General features: G+C 36.1%; 1 protein-coding gene and 1 non-coding gene across 2 annotated transcripts in view; one reads left to right on the forward strand and one right to left on the reverse strand.

The window, feature by feature from the left end:
* The window catches only part of LOC134532240 (voltage-dependent T-type calcium channel subunit alpha-1G), a 248,321-nt gene that overhangs the window by 59,324 nt on the left and 173,887 nt on the right, over positions 1-15,110 (forward strand). The gene's annotated exons all lie outside the window — the stretch shown is intronic.
* On the reverse strand, positions 12,791-12,862 carry Trnag-ucc (transfer RNA glycine (anticodon UCC)). The gene has a single exon. It is a non-coding gene; the product is annotated as a tRNA-Gly (tRNA).

A 15,110-nucleotide genomic window follows, 5' to 3' on the forward strand; every position in this document is an offset into this window, starting at 1 on the left:
GTTATTCAGGGTTCTTGTTTGTGTTGACTGTTCTTTATGCAACTTTCTCGTTGTTGTCAGACCACTCTGTGTGTCTGTGCTGTAATTAATTTATTTATTATCTTGACTGAATTCATTCCACGCAATTCTCTGTGCTGTCTAGGCATTTAACATTTGCAAATCGCCTGATATTGTCGTGGTCTACGTGTGTTTGTGTATTCTTTTTTGCTGTTTGTTGTTGAGGTTTTCAATGACATCGTGCCAATCAGCAGTGGCATCTACTTAATAAAATTTGTGACAATGACTGACAGACCACGCACAGCCTAAAACGGTGGACTTAGAAAATTCAATAACGGAGGAAATATTCCTTGATTACCCTAGGGGTTCATTAAGGAGGGATTTTTTTTTAAATTCCATCCCTAAAGGGGTAAAAAGGGATGTCAAAGTTTGTATTAATAAATGAGAAATTCTCAGGAACTATAAGACCTACATAAATGAAAGTCAGCACATTTATTTTATTTCCTACGTAGACATCCGCTAAGAAATTATTTTCCAAAAAATCGGCCAAGACAACGCCGAGTACTTCAGCTAGTCTACTTAATAAAACTCTAACGTTGACTGGCTGATAGACAACGCACAGCTTATTCCGTTGGGTCTAGAAGCATGAAAATATGTAAACGTAGGTGAACACTATGAAATATATTTTTTGAAAATCATTCCTTAAGGGGATTAAATAGCAAATGAAGTTTTGTACGAAAATTTGTAAATTTTGGAATTATAATTATGGAAATTGGCGTGTAGGCTTCTGTTTATAAGTAAAAGTCAGTTCTATCAGCGTTTTTGGTAATTCACCAAAAATAAGGATCAAATACTTCCCAATACGGCACACGGCTAGTATGATCATGAAGTTGTTTTTTAAAACAATGAGGCTTCCTCCGTCGAACGGGTTAGAAGAATACCATATTAATTTTCTGAAAACCAAGACATTTATGTGATAAATCTAGGGAATGCTGCCATTAGCAAATTAGATCAAACAATATATTTTCCTCGCTGTTAACTAAGTACTTAAAATGTTTATTGGTTTTCGTTTTTAACGGCAGCAGTATCCAAACGTTAGTCCTGCTGTTCAAATTGTTTGTTTTTTTTTTGTTTTACTGTAAAAAAAATTCCGAGTGTTTATTATTTTCTTAGGAATTAAACGAGAGACTGGAATGTGTTTAACATACAGCAAACATCGTCCACAAGTATAATCATACACATGTAAAAAATAAATATATTAATTCCTTGCCCCAAGTGATTCAAAAATATATATTTAGAGCACTGGTATGCTACACACCTTAACCGCTGGGTACTGTATACAAATCAATTAATTAATTCTTATGTTTCTTTGTAAAAGTCTAAAACACACATAGAAATAGTTTGTTTGAATCAAACAAATATCTGTTTATATATGGAAAAACAAATATTTACTTACTGTAACAAAATATTTTGTTTGGCCTAGCCAAATTTGTTGAGTAAAAGAAATATTTATTACACCTAACCAAATATACAGTTGAGTTGACTAAATCATTTTGTTGAATCAAAAAATATTTCATACTACAATTTTTTGATCAACAAAATATTTTTTTTTGCTATATACAAACAAATATTTTGTTGAGGCAAACAAACCTTTCTCTCAGTGCAAGTAACAACTAAACTTGACTCGTGAAGCTAGTGGGTTGCAGATCATTTACAATTTACTCTCTCCAAGCCTTTCAGATTTCCACAACTAAAACGATAACAGTTCATTTTTTTTCTCAGTAAAACAGGAAAATCGTGGCATGGTAATTAATTAGGACATTTTTAGAATCATTGTTATATTTTTAAAAATTCGGCAAAATAATTTTAATTTAGATGTTCCAAACGCCGTGTACGAAAAAGTAAGTATTACCTGTTAAATCTAAGACGTCTTATACATTATGTAATTTTTGCATTAAAATTAAACATTTGTGCATTGAACCCGTTTTCGATCAATGGCTAGATTAAAAATTATATATCGCTTAAGAGGGTAGGTTCTGCGCAAATATCACAAAGGTGAAAATACGCTCGTATTAAGAGTGTGTATCGACCTTGTATTCATCCTCCCCGGAACAAGTTCACGGGGCACTGCTATCAACATTTAAGGCCCAACTTTTAAATCCATGTAGCATCATTGCATTTTCTCTTCATTCTTCTTGTTTTCCTTCAATTTTGTCTTTCAACAAATGTTTGTTTACTTAAAAAAAATTATTTGTGTTAATATTCCCTGCCACCCATTAAATTCATGCCTCGCCGTTTGTGAACACTTTGTAAAAACATTGCGTATTACTTTTATTGTTATTTTTCTGTCAGATATATTTTACCCGTTTACTCCTCTTTGTAAAATCAAGTAAATATTCGTAAAAATTTTTTTTTGCCAGACTAATTATATCACGGGCACAACGAGAAGTTCATTTTCTGTGCTTCTAAAGCTTAATAACGTACAGTAATTTTACTTGTATAGTCCGATTTTCGAGATTTTTCTGCTTTAAAATCTGAACTAAAAAGAATAAGAAAGTATAAAAAAAATGCGTGCGTGGAGTCCACACGCGACAGAAGTGATAATAACCGAAAAATGTAAGAATTCGTGCAATATCTCAAATTAAAAAAAAATGCCTTTTCCCGCGTCCTGTACTCTCGCATTCGTTCACTGGCACTTTTTGGCGGTTAATTTCCATGTTGCTTTTGATAATACCTCTTATCTGCTTCCGCCTATTTATTATTTTTAGGTATTTATAAGAAATCACGATCCAGCTAAATAAAATGAAAGAGCAAAAAACACTCTGATCAAATATAAATTAAATTTATAAAGTCTCACATGTCTATAAGACCTTTAACATTTAAAATCAGTGTCCACATACCAAAAAAAAACTTTTATAAAGCTAACCTTTTAAGTCTATACTTTTTTTTACATTTTCAATCACATTTATCACATAAAAATAAATTATACTAACAAAGTTAATTGCACAAATCAATAACTCTTTTGCACACAAATAGGTATAATAATTTGGGATACTTTATATAAAATAAAATAAATCTGGCAGCGCTAGACGTTAGCTGTTACGAAAACTGAGGTGTAGACAAACACAAGCAGAGTTTCGAGAATTCGGTAGCATCACTGCTGTGTCATTTCTACCTCTCCTCTGCCGTCTCCCATTCCGGCCGTTACAACTAGCATACAGCATGCTACGCTTACCCATTCAACCGCTAGTGCATGCGTTGGAGTGGCGTCGCCGCTGACGCACTCTCCTCCTCTATACAAGTTCCCCCACCACGTACCGAAATATTCCTCTTATGGGATTGGAATTTCCGTAACGCTCGAAATTTGTAGCCTCCTCAGCAAAGAAGTTTCACTTCAAACACAGCTTGGGGGCAAATCTGAACCTTAAAAAAAGGTCTTTGGTTCTGCCACAATTTTTATTCTTCAAGATATCTTCACCTAGTGTAGTAGAGTCAGTTTAAAAAGTCGCAATTTGTATTACATTAAGTGAATATATCTGTTGAAAATCTTTGTGACACGACAACAAAAGTAAGGTATACATGGGGGTTAAAATATTTAAAATTACCCTTCAAACAAAAGTATTGACGAAAATAAATAGGAAAATCAGCACGGCATACGTGAGACCGATGTTTAAGATGAAGGCTTGTAAGCAGGCGGCGAAAGCAAGATGACAGAATTTCCTTCGTAAGATTTGGGTGGAGCGGACACGAAATCAGTGGCGAGTTTTGTGTGTGTGTTTGATGTTGGTGGGTTGGGTTGGGTGGAGGGGGGGGGGGGGTGCGACGTTGCCGCTCTTTTCCGGTCGGGAAGCCCGTTTCGCAGGCTAGAGGAGGCTGCCACTCTGCGCCGATGGCAGTTAGAGGGGCGGGGGAGGGGGGTTGTCCCACGAGATCCCGCCTGGTGCTGGACCGAGGGAGGCTGAGAAGGGGAGGAGAGGCAGAGCCTCCCGGAGGGACGCGAGGAATGTTTCCAGCTCCGTGGACGGAGGAACCGGCCAATCAGAAGGAAGGACGACTGGACGCCGCGGTGATCTCATTACCGCCCGCCGAACACGAGCACACCCCTGACTCCTGCATATTCACCGTCCTCGAGGGCTACGAGGGTCGCGTAGGGTTCAAGGACGAGTTCGTCCGAGCGCAGAACTGACGGAATAACGCCTCGGTTGGCAAGAGTAGGTACCTTGCGAAACTTACCGATAGATTTGTTTTCTGAAAAAGAAAAAAAAAAAGGAAGAAAGTTCCCGTACAATGATCGCAATAGTTTTTGAAATATTTTTCTTTGTGGTTATGTTTTTTAAGTTACATATCTTTTGACGCGTTAAGAAAAAAAAATTATTACAGTGAATTTTTACCATGCGCGCACATAATGAAACTAAATTTTCAAGTTTTCAAGGAATGAAAAAAATCCCAAAAACAAATTAATATTATGTATGTGCTTTTAAATCTTATACGTTTGTGATTTAAATTGAATACTGGTACCTATAATTAAAAATATATATTTATTATATATATTAGTGACATATACTCCATTAGAATGCAGTTTATTCAATCAGTTCAAATTGTTTGTAAATCTTATAATTTTTATCTAAACCTTTTGTCTGAAACAATTGTTGATAGTAAAAATCATTATTGCAATGGGCTAAAAAAAACCTGGGGTTGGTATAAGAAAATAAATATTTCTTACCATGTAGGCCTACAATATCGAATTCATTCTTATTTTTGATAAAATTGCTTAAAATATTGTTTAAACGTAATATTGCTTAATATTGCTTAATATTGCTTAAAAGTTTTGTTAAAATATAATTTTATCTTACCAACCATTACTGCAAGTGGTGGATATAAAAAGGCTTGAAAGTAAAAACTAATCATTATTCTTAATAGATAAACTATCAAATACATTATAATTTATGTATAAATCCTAAACCTCATCAAACACTTTGGCTGAAACAGTTTGTGATGAAACATATTATTAACGTAAAAACAAAGGCTGAAGTAAAATAAAAATTAAAAACTTTCTGAATATCAAATTCGTTCGAATTTATTTAACCATCTTAATATTATCTTAAAACTTAGTGCAAAGTAAATTTTTATAATACCACGTTATTACTGCAAGTGTTAGAAGGTCAAAAAATAGATAGCTAATTACCTTATTTGTCATGTAATATGAAGTTCGTTCTAATATTTTCAATGCTGTATAGAATTAAAAATATTCCATAATATTTTCGCAGCATGGATAATGATCACATATTTAATCGATCTGTTATGTAAGAGAACAGAAAACATGTTATGTACAATAAGTTCTTATAGTGTTTCAGAAGTTTATAGAAGTATCCAAAAAAATCCAAGAATAAATAGGTACTTCGAAATCTACCTACGCCTGTAGCCTGTGCCGAAAGGGATTTTTAATTGTATGTACTTGTCTATATTAATGTTGAATAATGGGTATTTATTTTAATTTTATAATTTTATTGAATTTATACTTTACCAAACATATTTATAATATCAATCTATTCCTTTAATTATTTTATTTCCATTAATTATTTGAATGCATAATTAAAGTTTGTTTTTCATTACGCTAAGTAAGTATAACTTCTAACGCGCTGACATAAGTACACACACCCATTTTTTTAAAGTAGTTATTGTGTAGTTAATTGAACGTCATGAGAAAATTAGGTTTTATTCACAGTAAAAAAAAAAATTATTCAGCAAAACCAAAACTAATATATAAAAACTAATTTCAAGATCCTCCGTTTACGTGTATCTAATAGTAGAATTATGTCATCGCATTTGTAATATTTATTGCAAGAAACAACCACTGCGTTTCGGGTGTATACCATTTGTCCGAGTGTCCACTTATCCGAATGACCACTTGTCCGAGCGGCCAACTCTCCGAGCTTTGAGGGGCGGATTGGTGTCGCGTTTCCATCATTCAATGTAAGACTATTGAACACTTAAGCATTCCAATTGGCATTCTAAACGTTTCAACGCCAAGCCTGAAAAATTCACCTTTGCGAAAGGCTATTTTTTTTCTCCCTTCTTTTAGATTCGAAGGGAACGCCGTTGATTGGTGATTTTTTCCTCGACAGCCAGGTCATTAAAGACGGTGACACATGACGCATGGACCTGGGGGGTGAAGTGGCGAGTCACTGGACCCTCGCTCCACGATTCCGAACATCCCGAAGTGGCTGTCAGAACACACACTCGACGAGACGGAACAGCGACATCAGGGAAGGAATCGGCATCGGCTTATAGCAATCACCGCGGGGTGATCTCGGGAAACCAGGACGACAGCACCAGGATTAAAAGGCGGGTACTCAGGAATACGAATCCATTTTTCCGAGCCCTGCGCCACATCACGCCATCACGTTTCAATACGGAAACGCCATAAGCGATATGCAGAGATTCCCTCGGAGGAGAGACGTTTATCTAACTCGTGCTACATTTGTGGCTCTCGATCTGTAAAAATAAATGTTGAAAATCTCAACACTTGTTTCTGTGAGTACCGTTTAACCTTCCAAGAACTATTTTAAGGCCGGTGTGGATGCTTTCGTGAGTACTGGTTTACGGGAAAAAAATTTACATATGTCAATATATTTATGAAGTCGTTAAATTAAAGTGACAGTTAAACGCTTTAAAGTTAATATATTTATTTATTATTTGTTTAAGGTTACAAATAAAAAAATTAAACTTAAAAAAAAATTATTAAATTTTTTTTCTCAAAATGTTTTTGTATCTTTCGTATTGTATTACGTAAGATTATAAATTTTTATTTTTTTGTTATTTATTCATAATTTGCATTCTTACTCAAGGAAAAAAAAATATTTTCTACCGAACAAATTGGGCAGATGCTAATGCAATAAATTATAATGGTTTTTCTAAAATACAGAATAAATATTGTTTTGCATTAAACTAGTTGGGATCAATTAGAGTGTCATCGAATTCAAGCTAGGCATTCCAGCCAAAACAGCATTAATATTCCTATCACAAACAAAACAATATCAGAAGCAAAGAAAAAAAATCATCTTCGGCCCAGCCTCAGCCCTTAAGCACAAATATTTTATTAGTTAATATATTTTTTATGGTCGAACAATATATTATGATTTTAAACATCAGCTCTTGAAGTTGGACATTTTGAAATATATTTTGGACTCTAATTTAAAATAATATTTAATAGCTTTACAGTAACATAACTAACTCAGTGAAGATTTTTTAATGGTTCTGTTGGACTTATCGGTCAGGAATTTATTTGGGCAAAATAACATCAGTTATTCTGTCCTTAAAAAAAAGTGACGTGTTTTAATATAAGTGGACAAATTAAGTATATACTTTTCAGTTGGTCGTTTTACATTCCAGGGACTAGGAAATAAAAAAAACTAAAACAAATAGTCTTTTGTAATTCACACCAGTGTAATGTCTGCTTAAAATTAGTATAATTCATAATACATCCGCAAATGAATTTCGAGAGCTTTGAGTGCATAGCGAATTACCGTGCATTGTCCTTCCAAGGGCCAGCTCCACGGTAAGTGAGCAAGTCAGAGGAGACGCGATGGCCGTTGGGCCGCTCGGCGGAGCAACGAGACTTCCTATTGGGCCAGCAGGAGACGGAGGGCGCTCGCGCAGCCAGTCAGGCGGCGGGTCGGATGGGACGCGCGACACACAAAGGCCGCCGAGTCCGCGCTCGTCGGCGCTGATTGTCTCTCGACAATGGCGGGTAACGAAGCCATGTTCCGTGAGCGCCGTGTTCCCCCCAGCCCCCCCCCCCTCCCCCCCGAGAACCAGCGAACCAGCGAGCAGGTTTCAACCCGTCCGGCAACTTTACTACAACTCGCACACGTCGTGATAAGGTTTATATCTATTGTTTGGCGAAGTCACAAACTGATAACATAAATAGATACGCACGTGTAAATACTTTAAATTAACATCCAAAATATTTTTTTTGAAAATATATAAAAACTTCCGCGATATAAAACCATAATCAAAATAGGGGTCAGTAAATTAATTTTTTTTACTAAATTTTGTGATTTCAAATTTAATGACTACTAAATGATCTTATTTGTAAATTGAGAAAATATAAACGCAAACACGAATTATACAACGTAGACTTCATTGCCTAGTTTAAATTTCTGAGTATTCAATTAAATTTTAACAATATAATATATTTTTTTAATGTGTGCTGTTCTCAAAATTCTGTCTAAAATCCCCTCAATTGATATTAATGATGTTACACCTTTTACGCGAATTGTTACCTTCGATATGATGTCAAACCGATCCCCGTGAATCATAGTATACCACCGAACCATTTTAATCATACTTATCCACCGAACTCTGATAATCATTGTATCCTACTGAACCTAGTAAAAAAAGGTATTTCACCTATAGCTGCCAAACATAGTATCCCACCTAACACTGGCAATCATAGTACCCAACCAACATATGGCAATCATAATATCCCACCGATCCAAGCCAATCATACTTCCCCATCGATACCTACCAATAATTGTATCCAAACAATCCCTGCCAGTCATAGTATCCCACAGAAACCTTTTAATCATTTTATCCCACTAAAACGTGCTAATCATAGTATCCCAACGATATCCTGCCAATCATATTTTAGAACCTATACCTGCAAATCACTCTATCCTACCGATATCTGACAATCATTGCATCTTACAGATTCCTGATAATCATAATTTACCACCGATAACTGCCAATCATACTCCTCAACCGATATCTGCCAACCATAAAATCCAACCTCTGCCTGCCAATAGTAGTATCCCACAGAACCCTGGTATTCATATTATCGCACAGAATCCTGTGAATCATAGTATCACACTTAACTTTGCTAATCAAAGGATCTAAACAACACCTGACAATTATAGTATCCCACTGCTCCATTCCAAGCATGATATCCTACTTACCCATGGCAAGCTTTGTATGCCACTGATCCTTCTATAATTATAGATGTTTGTTTTTCTGTTATAACTGTCCTCTTTTTTCTTTCGGAATGCATCCTGTTATTTCTCTGCTAACAACCCACCATAGCCAGAGATACCTGTATGAGCTTGATGTCTTCGTCATATCCGCCTGCAACTTCATCTGCATCTGCGCTGGACTCCGGAGGTTCTATGGCATCAGCACAGCCCCAAAGTCGTCATTGCGGAGAGATGTTCTCAAACAAAGATGCACGAGAAGAGCGACATGATAAGAGAGAATGCGTGAATAATCCTCCTCGCACAGCAGTTTGCTAGAAGCGACAATATGAAAATACATATTGTTTTAACATGCGAACAAAGTGCTTCTCCTACAGAATTAAAAAGACTTTGGCAATAGTTTGTACTTGTGATGGAGCATTAATTCGTTCTAATGCAATGAAACATCGTCGAATGTAACATCTTTAATAGTCTTGTAACTGCTCTATAATTATATTTGCATTCTCTTCAGGAGCACGATTACATTTTAAGACAAATGTGTTAATAACTCCTCACGCTTCATGTTTCGTTATTAGAACCGTCATATTTTGCTTACATGTATTCAGTACTAGTGCAGGCATATAGAAAACTGTACGTACGTGGTTTCAAGCACTTGCTGGTGACCAACTAGTGTAACATTCTGGGCCGCAAATTCCGTCCCAGCATGCAACGCGTCCAAAACCTGCATATTATCGGTGCTTTAAGACTTAATGAAAACTAATTATGTTTACTTATAACCTGCATTTGGTGTAAGTCTGAAAACATATAATTTCTTAAAATGCTCTCTTTTTTTCTGGCTAGGGGCAAGAAATATGTAGTAAATAAACTTTAAGAAGTATTGAAGAAGCTTTGTTTTCTTAAGTATAATTCACGGTGAAATTATCTTCATAAAGAGACTCGTAATAGTTCATTCAAGCGGCAAATATAGCTTTTTAACTTTAATATAATGTAAGTCAGTTCCTTGAGCAACGAAAAAATTTTCAGGCAGGAGGCAGAATACCAGGGAAAATTTAGTAGATGGACACAACCATGTAATTTTTGTAACTGAGAACAAAAATATTCTGCTCAGAGGGGAATAATCCGAGTTGAACAACACTCATCTTAACATGTGCACCGACCACCGCACCCAGGGGCGAGCTGTCATGACCATGACAACCTGCAACAACTCTCCCGAACTGAGAAGATACAACCCATCTTAAACAACTTCAACAACACCAACTGCCCCAAGTTTTGCAAAGGGAGAATGTTTCCATATACAATGTTGAAGTGAATTACTTATTTATAAATGTTTACAATGATTTATTCAAATATTGATTATAAATCGATTATGTATAATAATATGTTTTGTTTCTGCTATTGACATTCAATAATTCATTTCATTATCATGGATATCAGATGCACTCAACTTTTATGGTGCGGTATTTAAACAAAACTTACATACTTTCTCGTAACAAATCAAATTGTACCACATACAGTACCTACGTAAATCCGAAAATACTGAATTTAATATTTAGAGTCCAAATAAAATGAGATGATTACATAAACGATGTAATGCCAAAGCTGGAAATACATGATGCATTCCACATTACCTGAATACATCCTAAATGTTTAGAAGGGATCGAGTAAAATTAAAAAAAAAAAAAAAAAAACATGTGAAGTAATTGTCAGAAATAAATAAAGAACGCATGTATATTTCAATTGCAGGAAAGCAGTCGCGTAAATTTTTTCGATTGTGTGATAAGAAAAAAAAATTGCTCTAACGTTTTGTTCTGAAGAAACTATATATGCATAACAATAATGTTAAAATAAAATGATGGTAGCAGACGAAAGTCGTTAAATGTATTCGGTGCTTGCATAAGCTGGGCAAGTAAAGCTCATCAGGGCTGCCCGGTAGGGTGAGGGGGGGGAGGGTGAGGGGGGCTACCCCCTCCACTGGCAGCGCGCGTGGCTCCCCGAGGAATGATGGCGGGCACTCCACTCTCCTGGACAGCGGTAATCGCTGGGGCGAGAGCATCACACGGAGTGGGAGCATCGCTTCGCCGCGAACAGGGGGGGGAGGGGGAGGCCCCGCTGACGTCAGAGCGATGGCCGCATCAATCTCGCCGCGGGCGCGGGACCGAACGTTCGTGGCGTGACGGAGTTGTTGCCTGACCGCCGGGCGCGACCGGGGCTGTCGCGGGTTCGAACCTCTCGCGCGGCGCTGCAGGGCGTCGCCTCCCGAGGAGGGGGGGGGGGGGAGGGGTTCCCCGACAAGGTCAGCAACGACCCGTGACCCTCTACCCGTCTGTTTATCTTTCCTTGCAGTTCCTGCAGCTGTTCTTGCCCTTCCAGAGCACGAGCAGTGACGTCCACTACGACACTCCGAGGACGGTCCTTGCCAAATGGCCGAAGCTAGATAAGCATTTACTTGTTTCATCCCCGCGCAGAAACAGACGCCGACCCCGAGCACCGCCCGCGATCCAAGCGCCGGGCCAATTAGAAAAGTTAGCAAAAAAAAAAAAAATCCAAAACCAGAGAAAAATGTGAACGAAATACGTTCACCACAAAATATCTTAAGTGGCGCAGTTTTGAAAAAAAGCTAATTAAACTACAGGTTAACGCAAACATACTCTACATGCCTTTAAAAGATATAACACCCATTTATATATGAATTGATAAGCTTCCTGGATATAACAAAAGATTTATTATGCAAACTTATAATAATTATTGAAAGTGTGATTTATAAAAATAAATATTTATTAAATAAATTATATATAAAAGTACCATTAAAATACTCCTATAAAATTATTGGCCATTATAAACATTTTCACTTCGCAGTGTATACCAAAACAGAATCTTATTAAAAGTTATACAAAGTATATAATGTTCATGAAAATGGTCGGTGAGTGATTTATTTCGAAAGCTAACGTTTCTAACAATCTTCATTTAACACTTCATAAGCATGAACCACAAAAATATTTGTAGAAACGACTGTCTGCAGTACGGTACTGACACACTCCATGAAAGAGTTAAATGAACGCAACAGCGCATAGAACTGGGCACAGCAATTTTCTCAAAAGCTTTTCGCTATAAACGTGCTTAATAAACCATGACAAAAAAAATTCACGTAGTAAGGCTTTCCCAAAATACGGCTTTAAACAAATACGTTATTGAAACTGATGACTCACAATCCATTATGTTTTGGTAAAACTTTTTTTTTAACTGTCAGTTTCACTGGAGCTCTTTGAAAAATCTAGCAAGCCTCTACCAGCCAGGTAACTGAACACCAAACCAGCGTAAAATTTAAGTGAATTAACCATCACAGCCAAGTACTAGAAGTTTTCACAGCTGTCAGCACAATTCGTATACATGGCAAAGTTAAGTGTTCACGCACTTAGCACGTGCCTGTAGAAGTTACTGGCACCTCGGATAATGCTGGTAATGGCCGTTGCAGGTCGTCTTATTACCTTGTGTTACGTTGCCGGGGCCTTCGATGTACTCGACAGCACACCGCGTCTGACGTCATTGCCCCCGTTTTACAACCTGGTATTAACCATTATTTACAGAATGAAACAAGAATTAAATGTTTACTTGGGTGGCACCTGATTATTTTATAATTCCTGCGTGGAATGGTTAAACACTCGTTATGGATTGGCTTAATCCAACATATTGAGATTGGATCATGCTTATTGCTGTAAATGTAAGTTAAGTAAAATAAACATAATTTTCATTTTACCAAGAAGCTATTTATTCTTGCATACTGTATTTATTTACATAACTTAATGGGTAAATGTGTTATAAAAATTTGCGTTGGCCGGGAATCGAACCCGGATCAACTGCTTGGAAGGCAACTATGCTTACCATTACACCACCAACGCACGTTGAACGTTTAAGCTTTAGTTATATATGACAAAAGATACGTGAGAAATGTAAAAAAGCAGAAGTGTGCGATAAACTCAAGTGTTTTGGATAAAGATTCCAATCTTTCTAGGACGAACACTCAGGCCGAAACAACGCGTACACAAGTGAGTTGCTATTATTCTTACTGACGACTGATTGATTGTGAGTTTAAACTAAAACTATAAAAAAATTGGTTGTCTGTAATGTCGGTTTACAGACGATAGTTTAACGTGACAACGTCATATCAAAACATTGATGAAATGATTGCATACTTTTATGAATAAAATTTAATCATTTTTATTGTTTTATTGAATTATCACTATTTTGTATTGGTACAAAGAAGGAGTGAAATGAAATCTACAATTTAATTCATAAATTTACTTTTATTTGCACTCATTAATTCAAATATGTGTATTACTTTATTATTTTAACAATAAATTGTATACATGTTTGCTATCTAACTTCAAGATCGTCGAGAATGTTTTAAGCTTTTTCGAAATTACACATTTAACGACGAAGTTTGTTCGTCGTGAAATTAAACGTAGAATTTAATAAAAATACCCTTGCAGTTAGTAAAATAAGTATTAGTAAGTTTAAGAAAGAATTTCGCCTTTAATCTCCAACCCAGACGCTCGTGGTGCGCTGGGGCCGAGATTAAAATTCGTTGAGAATATTTTACGTTTTTATGTCTTCCAGTGCTCAAAATGATATGCAATTGTGGCCCCGGGCACGAAATTTTATTTATAATTCATTAATAATAACGCCCCTCGCGATAAACAAAGGAAAATATGTATTAACGAGTGCCTGGTTACCGCGGAAGCGAATAGATAGCTCAAATCGTTTGGTTCGCGTCCGTCACTGTAGATAGCAGCACCGTAGGGGAATAATATTATTTCGTTTTTATAATACGATTTTATAACAAATACGCATCCCAAATACACCAAACTTATTTATTATGTGTTACACTATTTTTTAAAACATTGTGCAAAGATCCCAGATGTAATTTGAATTAATATGTGTAACTGTAAAACACCATTGTTCGTACAAAAAACGTATTTGAAAATTAAACATTACTTTTAAATAACCGTATTGATTGTGCTGAAAATCGTTGGACGATCGTTAAATTACATAATATTATTATTTCAAACGACGAAAACATGACTGAAAAGTCAAATCGATGGTTGTTCCAATCGAGGGGAAGAGAGATAGATGCGGCGCAAGCGTACAATGAGCGGAACGGGACACATTGTAGTGAGACAATGCGCGGAACGGAACACTTTTTCGTCCGTGCAGCCGGCGTTCATTTATTTATTAGACGTTGTCCCGTCAAAAAAATTGGTTGTCTGTAAAGTCCGTTTACGGACGATAGTTTAACGTGACAACGTAATAAAAAACATTTATGAAATGATTGCATACTTCTATAAATAAAATTGAATCATTTTTATTGAATTATCACTATTTTGTATGGATACAAAGAAGGAGTGAAATGAAATCTACAATTTAATTGATAAATTTACATTTATTTGCACTCATTAATTCAAATATGTTTATTACTTTAACGAACAGATTATTTTAAATATAACTTTTATACATGTTTGCCATTTAACTTCTTCCAATCTGTGTTATTATGTTAAGGATAGGACGATGATAGGAAAAGTAGGAAACAAATGGGAGTGTTTCAAGTTTAATGTGCCTCGAAAAAGTCAAATCGACGGTTGTTCCAATCGAGTGGAAGAGAGATAGATGCGGCTCAAGCGTACAATAAGCGTAACGGGACACAGCGTAACGGGACAATGTGCGTAACGGGTCACTTCTTCGTGCGTGCAGCCGGCGTTAATCGATTTATTAGACGTCACGTTAAAAATAAGATATATTATGTCTGCTTAACAAATACATGTATATTAGTGGCAATGCTGGGTCTATTATATATATATATATATATATATATATATATAAGGAGTTGACGCCAATCATATGGCTTATTTCTTAAATCATTTGGAGGAAACTTTGTCATCTATGTGTCCTCTTCCCAATTTTAATGAAAAATTTCTATAAATACAAAATTTCTTACAATTAATAGCTAATAGCTTATGAAGATGCATAAAGGACATTGTTTGCCAAAAATTTGACCAAAAGGATGAGGAACTACTAGCTATATCATGCATCTCGAGAAATTCATAGAAGACAATTTGTTTAGCTTCATCCACCTGAAGCTGGTTGGATCCA

This window comes from Bacillus rossius, chromosome 5 (genome assembly GCF_032445375.1).
Source record: "Bacillus rossius redtenbacheri isolate Brsri chromosome 5, Brsri_v3, whole genome shotgun sequence".
NCBI lineage: Eukaryota > Metazoa > Arthropoda > Insecta > Phasmatodea > Bacillidae > Bacillus > Bacillus rossius.